Source organism: Notolabrus celidotus, chromosome 5 (genome assembly GCF_009762535.1).
Source record: "Notolabrus celidotus isolate fNotCel1 chromosome 5, fNotCel1.pri, whole genome shotgun sequence".
Classification (NCBI taxonomy): domain Eukaryota; kingdom Metazoa; phylum Chordata; class Actinopteri; order Labriformes; family Labridae; genus Notolabrus; species Notolabrus celidotus.
The window spans coordinates 9,561,960-9,571,122 of NC_048276.1; the positions used below are offsets into that span (position 1 = coordinate 9,561,960).

A 9,163-nucleotide genomic window follows, 5' to 3' on the forward strand; every position below is an offset into this window, starting at 1 on the left:
AGAGAGGTCATCATAGATTCGGTCTAGTCTAGTCTAGTCGAGTAGATCAGCAATCACAGAGCTAGACAGCCTACATAACAGATCTTTGTTCATATAGAGACTTGCTGGAATATTCTCAATTTTTAAAGATTGACAATAACATTATTTGGGGTATTGTGAGGAAATAGCGTTACATTGTTTTTTATAAGACAAGGAACGTGTTCAAATAAACTATTCATGAGATCTTCCCTCAATGATTTTCGCAAGCCTTGTTCACAAATGCACAAAACCTAAAAAACTTCCCCAAAATTTCAGGTGGGCAGCAGGTGTGAACGCATACAGAGAAAATTTTCACCCTGACTATCTAGACTATTCCCCACCATCCCCACATGATGTCACATGATTTTCACACAATGTTAGCGTGTGTTGATTTCAGAATTATTCAAAAAAAAATTGGTGCAAGTGGGCGGAAAATGACAATATTTACATCATATGACAAGGGTTATCTGGAGTTTTGCTTCTATGGTCCAAAAATACTACTGTAGAGCAAATAGGTAGTGGAGACTTTATTGAAGGCTTTATTTGAAGTGAATCTAAATACACCAATAAAAGCTCCGGTATAGAATAACTTTAAATTACACCTCTACTCTCTCCATTTGCATTGTTATAGAACAGGGAGCATGTTTTGTACTCTATTACAAAATACTATATTAAGATTTCAGGAGAAGCATAGCATCTTTAAGAGACTGATATCTTCTCTGAAATAATGCTCCCTGTGGTAACAGGTGCCTAGGATTCTGGCTCCATGCATGTGCAGAGATGCTTCGTATCAGTAAGATAGGAAGCACTATTTAATGGAACACCGGAGTGAACACGGAAGAGGAACACATGAGAGACTGTTTTATACTCTCTTCTGCTCTCTAGTTTGTTCTTTAACTCATTTGTTGACTGTTAATATGTTCAATTACTCATGGCATTGATATAAGGACAAAAACTGGGCCGGCAGAGTCCCAGAAATTTCTCCAGAGCACATTTCTGAAAACAGCTATAGAGTTCCTACAGGTGAATGAAAATACGAGACATGTTGTTAGTTTTATTCAGTGGGTCTAACTAAAGTCCTGCACAGATTTTGATATCAGAGGTAAAATATCTCTGTACTCATATTTCTTCCTCTCCTTGACCCTGTAAAGTCAAGCCAGGTAGGATGTCTGACATACACCTGAAATTCTTCTGCCATGCTTGAAATGTGGTGTCCATAGTGAATGTACAAGACTGTGTGTGCAACTTATTATATCCCACTCAGACACACACACCTGCACAGAGACACATGCACACATGCACACACACACACTCTGCGTCTTTGTTGTCGGTCCAGCAGCACATGTGGCCATTACAGCAGCCATTTGTCTTTGGCACTTTGCTTTATCCCTCTCCTCCCCCACTGGAGAGCAGACAGGTTTTATAGCTCTCTGCTCCCAAGGGAACCCCAACGACGCACACACACACACACATTTACACATACATAAATTCCCCAGTGCCATCCTACTTTCATCCATATATATATATATATACGTACTTCTGCATAGATGTGAATTCCAGCACACTTGAAAAGAAGCAAAAGCGTTGGGGGAACTCGAATGGGCGGAGCGTTAAAGTGTGCGGAACCATAATTTATGACTCCTGAGTGTTAGCACATGACATAATTAGATTTAGTGCAGAATTCACATTAAATGCAATGTAGCACTTATCCTTTAGATTGAATTCCATTCCTTTAATACAGTGCACGCCATGTTTTTGAACATAATTAATCTCTAATGACATCATCCTTGTGTGTCCTTGTGCATGTTCTCGAGGCTGGAATATGTTGGACGCGTGTGTGTGAAGGTGTTAACTTGTGAAACATCATGATCTAAAGACATGTTGATACATTTATGCCTCATGCATAATCAAAATAAACCTGCAAATCCTGAACACACACACACACACACACATACACACAAAACAATCATCCTCTTGTTCATTTTGCAGAAGTATGTCTTCCTGTACTTTGTATTCTATCCACACACATTATCCAGCAGGATAAAGCTTAGCGAGAACGTCTATTCAGAAATAAGCTAAGCTTTAGTCACCCTTCTCTTCCCCTCCCATCTCTGTCTGCAACACAGCCCTGACAGAAATAGCACCGAAATAAGCTAAACACCATTTTCACAGGAGACACAAAAGACACCCTGTAGACAGAATTTCACAAGTGATGATTCACTAAACAGCGCCTGAAAGTGTGTGTGTGTGTGTGTGCGTGTGTGTGTGTGTGTGTGTGTGTGTGTGTGTGTGTGTGTGTGTGTGTGTGTGTGTGTGTGTTTGTGTGTGTGAACCAAAAACTGTGCACAGCAAAGGGATTACCATGATGGAGAAGCAGAGCAAAATCCAGAAATAGAATCATCCAATTGCACTTTTATGTAAAGATGAAAAACAAGAGCTGCTCCCCATCAAGAATCTCTCCTACTCTGACAGCATCATAACAAAGCCTCCGACTGTATTCAATTAAGCTCCATTCCTCCACTGATTCCCTTCTTTTTCCTCTCCTCATTTCCCTTCTTCCACCTTAATAACGCAGAATTAATGAGGGGAGGGTGAAGTGATCAATCCTGTTTTCCTTCTTAAAGATGGCACATCAGCAGGATGCATCTGCCCAAATAATCCCCTTCTTCCTCTCCAATCCCATAAACACACTCACACACCTTTGTGTATCCCAAAGGGGGGGGGGGGGGGGGAGTCTGTCTACATGGCAGGGGGAACTGTAACAGGATTTCTGCAGGATCACAGGTTAGAGTGGGTGGTCATACCTAAGTGAAGAGGCAGGATGAGAAAATCAGATCATCTGCTATAAAAGCTGATTCATTTCTGCATTGTGGGTGATTTGCTCCCTGGTATGAAATCGGCATATTGGCAATAATGGGATTTATTAAGGAGAAGGAGATGGAAAAATGGAAGCGGGGTTCTAACATCATCCATCAAGATGTCACACACATGGTTTGTGTCTTTGTTATTCGTACAGCTGACGAGATGACACATTGTACAGAAACAACATCACAGAGAGCATTCAGGGGGTATATCTTTCAGAATAAAACATGAGCTGAAGGTGTGCATGTGTACACATGTGCAGGCAAAGTTACATATATGAGTGACACAAAGTCAGGCAGTGACTGTCGCTGCAGCACGAGCAGAGACAAAGAGGCAGCTTCATACTGAGAGAGGGAATGTAGCTTTTAAAATAAAAGGTCTGTCCCAAAAACACACGCACTGAAGAGAAATATGCCTCCCTGAAATTCGTATGTTTTCTGTTTTGCTTTCAGTTTTTCGGGGATGAATCTCTCCTAAATCCGACACAGTCCTGGTTCCTTGTTGTGCTGTGCAGCCTGTGAGGATGGATTGTGCTTGAGATGGACAAAAGGAAGACAAATGTGCAGGAAATGAAAAGAGGAAAATTACAACGGGAATCAGATAAATCGGGACGAAAGACAAAGAAGAAGTGATAGGGAGATTAGTATGATTATAAAGAACAGATTGCTCCTGTCTGGAGGAGAAAATGAGGCGAAGGCGGAAGACCTGAGACGTGTGTTTTTTTATTGGCTCATTGAAGCTCACTTAAACACACACTCTCTCTATGATCCAGACAGAAGATAGGAGAAATGGAAAGGTTACGTTGTCCACGCTGGATGCTGGTTGCGCCGCATTGTTATTTGCAAAGCCCCTCCACCCACCTTCCACCCACCCATCCACCCACCACCCTCACTCCTGTCGCAGAGAGAAATATTAACTCTTGCACGGCTGGCGGGGGGAAACTGTACGAGGGGACAAAGAGGGGAAAGGAGGAGAGGAGAGAGAGAGAGAGGAGTTCACTTCAGATGCAAAGCAGAGGCAGACAAAGAATTCTCTGTGGGGCCGTAAGTTGGCACATGCTCACCCAAACACACACACAGACGCACACAGTCAGACATAAAGTGGGCAAGGTGAGAGAGTCCAGACAAAGAGATGCTGAGTGCAACTTAAGCTGAGTCACTTGTGTTTATTTTAGGACAATGTGATAATGAAAAGACATGATGCTGCAGAGAGAGAAGGAGGGAGAGGAGGGGGGTGGAGAGGAATGTATTTTTAGGGGGGGGGGGGGGTCTGGTTAGTATTGCAATGTGTGAGAGTGTGTATGCATGTGTAATGTGCAAGTGGCAAACCCCAGGGGTGTGGGGGAGGGACTCCTGGCTGAGGATCAGTGAGAGGTGAGGAAAGAAAGGAGCGGGATGAGAGGTTTTGGGGTGGTGATGATGTGCAGAAAAAATATGGAAATGGAGTTGAACTGGCTGGTTTTTTTTTTTCCTTTGGATAAAGGAAAAGGAGAGAGAGTGCAGGAGGGGGGCACAGACCTCCTTAGGGAAACACAGCCCAGTTTAAGGATACACAGTCTGACGGATATGTTTATTTTTGGGAACTTGGAGGAGGCTGGAAAAGAACGTGGATGCACGGTGTGGAGAAGTGCTATAAAAAATGAATGGTGTGGAGTCACTGAATGTTTCTGTGGCTTTTTACAGCCGAGCACTCTCACAGATTTGTCCTCATAAAAAACCCTGCTGCCTGCACTTTCAAGGCCTGAGTTCATTCATAGAGATGCATGTGTTTGCTTAATATAGGATGCAGCTTGCTGACTGATATAATTTAAATGATGGAGCGCTGAAGAAAACGATCAATTCTGTGGAGTCACTTTTTAAACCGACTCCAAAAATTCACGTCAAAAGAAGTCTTACATGTTGGCTACCAGTAGGACAAGAAAATGTGTGTGTATGTGTGTGTTTATATGCGGCGTGTGTCATCAGTGGGGGCGTGCCTCTCTCTTCACCCTCTCCTGTCCTGCCTGTGACTGCAGGGGAGGAGCTACAACAAGCTCATTGCCACCTTCCAGACAAAGGCAGCGTGGATTTGAGAATGTGGTTGTGCATGTGTGTTGACAGTTTTCACTCCCACTACATTCACACACACACAGATGTGCACTTAAGCTAACTCACAGCCTGTTTAGTTCTTTGAGATCACAATCCAGGTGAGTGAGTCTTTTTCTCTTGTCTCCAAATGAACGTAAAGGTTTATTTTTGCGAAAAACGTGACAAAAAAATGAAGATTCTGTTGTAATAAATTCACTATGGAGCGATTTGCATGTTTATAAGAAGACATAGAGGTAAAATAAAGAAGAAGAAACCTTGTTGGTGATATTGGAAGGCATACACACATACTTTCTCACCTCTTTCTCCTTCTCCTCTATTTTTTCCCACCTCCCCCTTCTCCTCGTTTCTCCTGTCCTATAAAATGACCTTGGTCGCACCGGTGCGCTGCACTCATGGGCTTTGTGACAAACTGTCTTACCTGCAAAAACAACACACACAGACATAACTCCATAGCCTGAGGACTAAAACACACAGACACACACAGACACACACACAGACACAAACACTGCTGCTGCTGCTGTGAGTGGTTTTCCTGGCAGAGATCTGCTGAATTGATCGCTGCTCAGACTTTGCAGAGGTCAGATGTAATGAATCAATCACACATGCATCAGCATCTGGAACAAGCCAAGGCCACGGGCTCTGCTGCCCTCCTTTGATGCCCTGTCAGCCTCCACATCCATGTCAACATGACTGCGAGGGATTGGCAAGATTTAGCAGAATGGACTGCGAGATCCATATTTATGGGAAGTGTCTGGTTTGGGGATCGATTGTGGCTGCAGACACTTTCAATATGCACAAAAACACACTTTTAATGCACATCATCATAGTACAGTATCTCTGCAGTCTGCCCGCCACGTTGTTTCTCATATTTTCAGCAGCTGAAAATATGAGAAACAACAGCTGCCTCACAAAGACATGAAAACAGCCCCCTGCATAGTCTCAAGGACAACCTCATCTCATCATCAGACACTGATCAATCAACACAAAAGACAACTGAGCGTGAAAGACATGCCCTCAGTGCCTCACCTTTATCCATCCATCCATACATTCCTATTCTCTCTCTCTCTCTCTCCAGACCCACCCATCGAAGCAAACCAAGGGTGAAGCTGAGGACATGGGAAAGCACATAAAAACTAAGTGCATTTGATTAAGGCTCCCGTGGCTTTGCACAAGAGTTAGAAGATAGTTATAAGGGAGGTCCATATAGGGGTGTAGGAGCATAGAAGTCTCATTCATGCTTTTATTTCTAAAGGAGGAGAAGAAGTTAGGATTAGAGTAAGCGCATGAAAGATAAGGTCTCTGAAACAGCATCCTCATGTTTTTGAGTAGCCTACTGCAACACTTCATTACATTAAAGCTCTACCAGGAACAGCATACAACAAAGCTTTCAAAATATGTTCCATATTTCACCTTTCTATTTTAGGTTTTCTAACTTCATGCAAGAAAATGTTAAGCACATGATTTGCAGAAATACATCAATAATGCACACATGTAAGCGCCTCAAACAACCATTTACAGAGAGTTAAACTACTGATCCCTTTTGCAGTGTCTGTGTTGTCACATCTCAGTACAGTGGATCACAGCAGGAGTCACGTCTAAAGCCTGGATAATCTATGTGTGATCATTAGCATCACCCACAGAGACCTGACCTGCTCCATCCATCACACCATCCTGCTCCTCACTGTCTGACCTCACTCCCTCTATCTCTTTCTCTTTCCAGCAACACCTCTACTCCACTTTAAAGCACGAGCTTGGTATGTGGCACAGTTTTGTTTTTGCAGAAACCAGGCTCTGAACATTTTCTTGAAAACCTGCACTGCAAAGAAGCTGAGAGCAGAAAAACATGATCTGACGCACATGCAGCTGAGATTGCGAACAAAACCGAGTCAGAACCAAAAACCCAAACAACGGACAGGATACGTGCGGCACTTTACAAGAACCCGACCCTGTCCTCCGAAGCTTCATTACTAGAAAAAAAAAAAAAAACATGTTTTCATTTGAGCTACTTACCTCCAGCGTGAATTCATTCAACAATGTCGGTCAAATGCAGGAGTTGCAAAAACGAAACACAAGCGCGTCGCTCCACTCTCTTCCTCTCTCCCTCTGCCTCTCTTTGGATGATAGAAACAGTGTGAAGAAAGAGAGAGGGATGCTGCGGACAGGAGGAGGGAGAGGAGGAGGAGGAGGAGGAGGAGCGGTGCTGATGCTGCAGCCGACACCTGGCAGAGCATCCCTCTGTTGAGCCAACCCGGCCTCTCTCTCTCTCTCACGCGCTCTCCTTTCTCTCAACACTCTCGCGCTCTCTGCCGGTCTATTGGGGAATGTGTTGAAGAAGGAGCCTGGTTATGCTATGAGATAAGTGTTAAAATCACACATAGCAGAGAGAGAGGAGAAGAGAAGCTTGTTTCATTTACAAGATAAAAGCATTAAACATACAGTGACTGCAACGGAAATTCACAAATAGGAAAAACAGGGAGGATAGGCATGTTTAGCAACCTGTTCAGCTGCATGTTAGAATAAACACGATACGGCTAGATTAATTTAGATACAATTCATTTTTTGCTTTTGAGAAACCTTTATTTATATATTTAAATATGTATATCCTAATTTGCAAAGTTACTTTATATCACCAGCAGATGGCGCCAAATGGAAGAACCTTCTAATTTAACCCTCCTGTTACCCTCAAATGTAGTAACATCTTTTATCATTGTGATCAATTTGACCCCAGCAATTTAAACCTCCAGAAACTGATTGTTGCCCAGGTTTATATGTCAGGTACTTTAAGTTTCTTTGTTGACTACCTAGATACCCCTTTAAATAAAATATATTTCAAGCCTAAACATGATTTAAAGCATTTAGAAGGACTTTATTTATAAAAGCAGAACACCAAACTGCTGCAAGTTTGTCATGCTCTTGTCAGCCCTGCCTTGCTTCTATGTTATCAAAATGTATGACACAGGACACATCATTGAATGTCTTTAGAGACATGGTGGCTGGAAATATTATATCTAATATAATCTGTGATCATGTCTTCCAGCTACAGTTGACTCGCACTGTCCTGCTCTACTCTGGGAATCTGTGTTCAGCTCTTGAGTGACCCAGCACTTGGTACTTTGGTCATTATTGTGATGGTGTTAATTGTTGATGATGATGATAATGGAAGGTCTTAAATGGTTTGGTTGCTTCATTGTAGATGTTCCTTATTTTATTTTAAAAAAAAATAAAAAAATCCTTATTCACTTTTGTGCATTGCCTTTACACTGCTTGGCAGTCCCTGCACACAAATTGACTTGAAGCACTTTGTTACTCTTACTGAGCTTGTTTCCTCTTGTCTTGATATTTGCTTGTGTTGTTCTTGTTCTCGTATGTACGCCGCTTTGGATAAAAGCGTCTGCTAAATCTGAAAGTTGGCGGTTCGATCCCAGCTCCTGTCCCAGGTATGGTTACGTTAGGTTAGAGCTCTAAAGCAGAGGGAGGCTATTTTAGGTTATAGAATTGTATGTTATAGTGACCTCAATATCATCCAAAACATCTAAAACAAATGAGTATAAAATGTTGATATTTCTTATGTTTTATACAGCTAAAACAGCCTGGGGTCAAATTGACCCCAATGAACACTGATGCGTAATTGGAACATATCAAGATTTTAATTTTATGAGTTCCCTGTTGTCCTGTTACATTGTCCCCGTTAAATTAGGAAAAGTCATGAATTATGAAGGCTAAAAAATGATGTTGATCATTAATTTAGAGGACGTTAAACGTTGAATGGGGTCCAATTGACCCCAAGGATAATAGGAGGGTTAAAGATACCATAACTGTTTTGCATTTTAACAGGGAACTCATAATCTTCATTCATAAGCATTTACAGGCTACAGGAAACAATACAACAACACAGGGCTAACCTCTTGAAGCTTTAAGTTTCATCTTATTGCCTTAGGATTTATTGTATCAGTTATCCTTGTGATAGCTAGTTTTTATCATATATCTTTTAGTAAGCGAGGAAAAAACTGAGCAATCTTCTTGAAAGTGTTATGAAATCTTAAGACTTACAGAAACTAACTGAACCTTGTTATTTTTTTTTAGCCATTATGCAGAAACTGAAGGCCCAAACCACACTGCACATTTAACTTAAAAACCATGCTTGCATGTCATCAAAGTCAAATATTTTTTAATGCAGTTTTGTGCGTAAATGCAGC

General features: G+C 42.0%; 1 protein-coding gene across 1 annotated transcript in view; it reads right to left on the reverse strand.

Annotated features, from left to right (window-relative positions):
* The window catches only part of mtus2a (microtubule associated tumor suppressor candidate 2a), a 55,322-nt gene extending 48,118 nt beyond the window's left edge, over positions 1-7,204 (reverse strand). The window contains exon 1 of the mRNA XM_034684277.1: positions 6,978-7,204. The gene's annotated coding sequence lies outside the window, so the exon portion shown is untranslated. The remainder of the gene's footprint in view (positions 1-6,977) is intronic.
* Between the last annotated feature and the right edge of the window lie 1,959 nt (positions 7,205-9,163).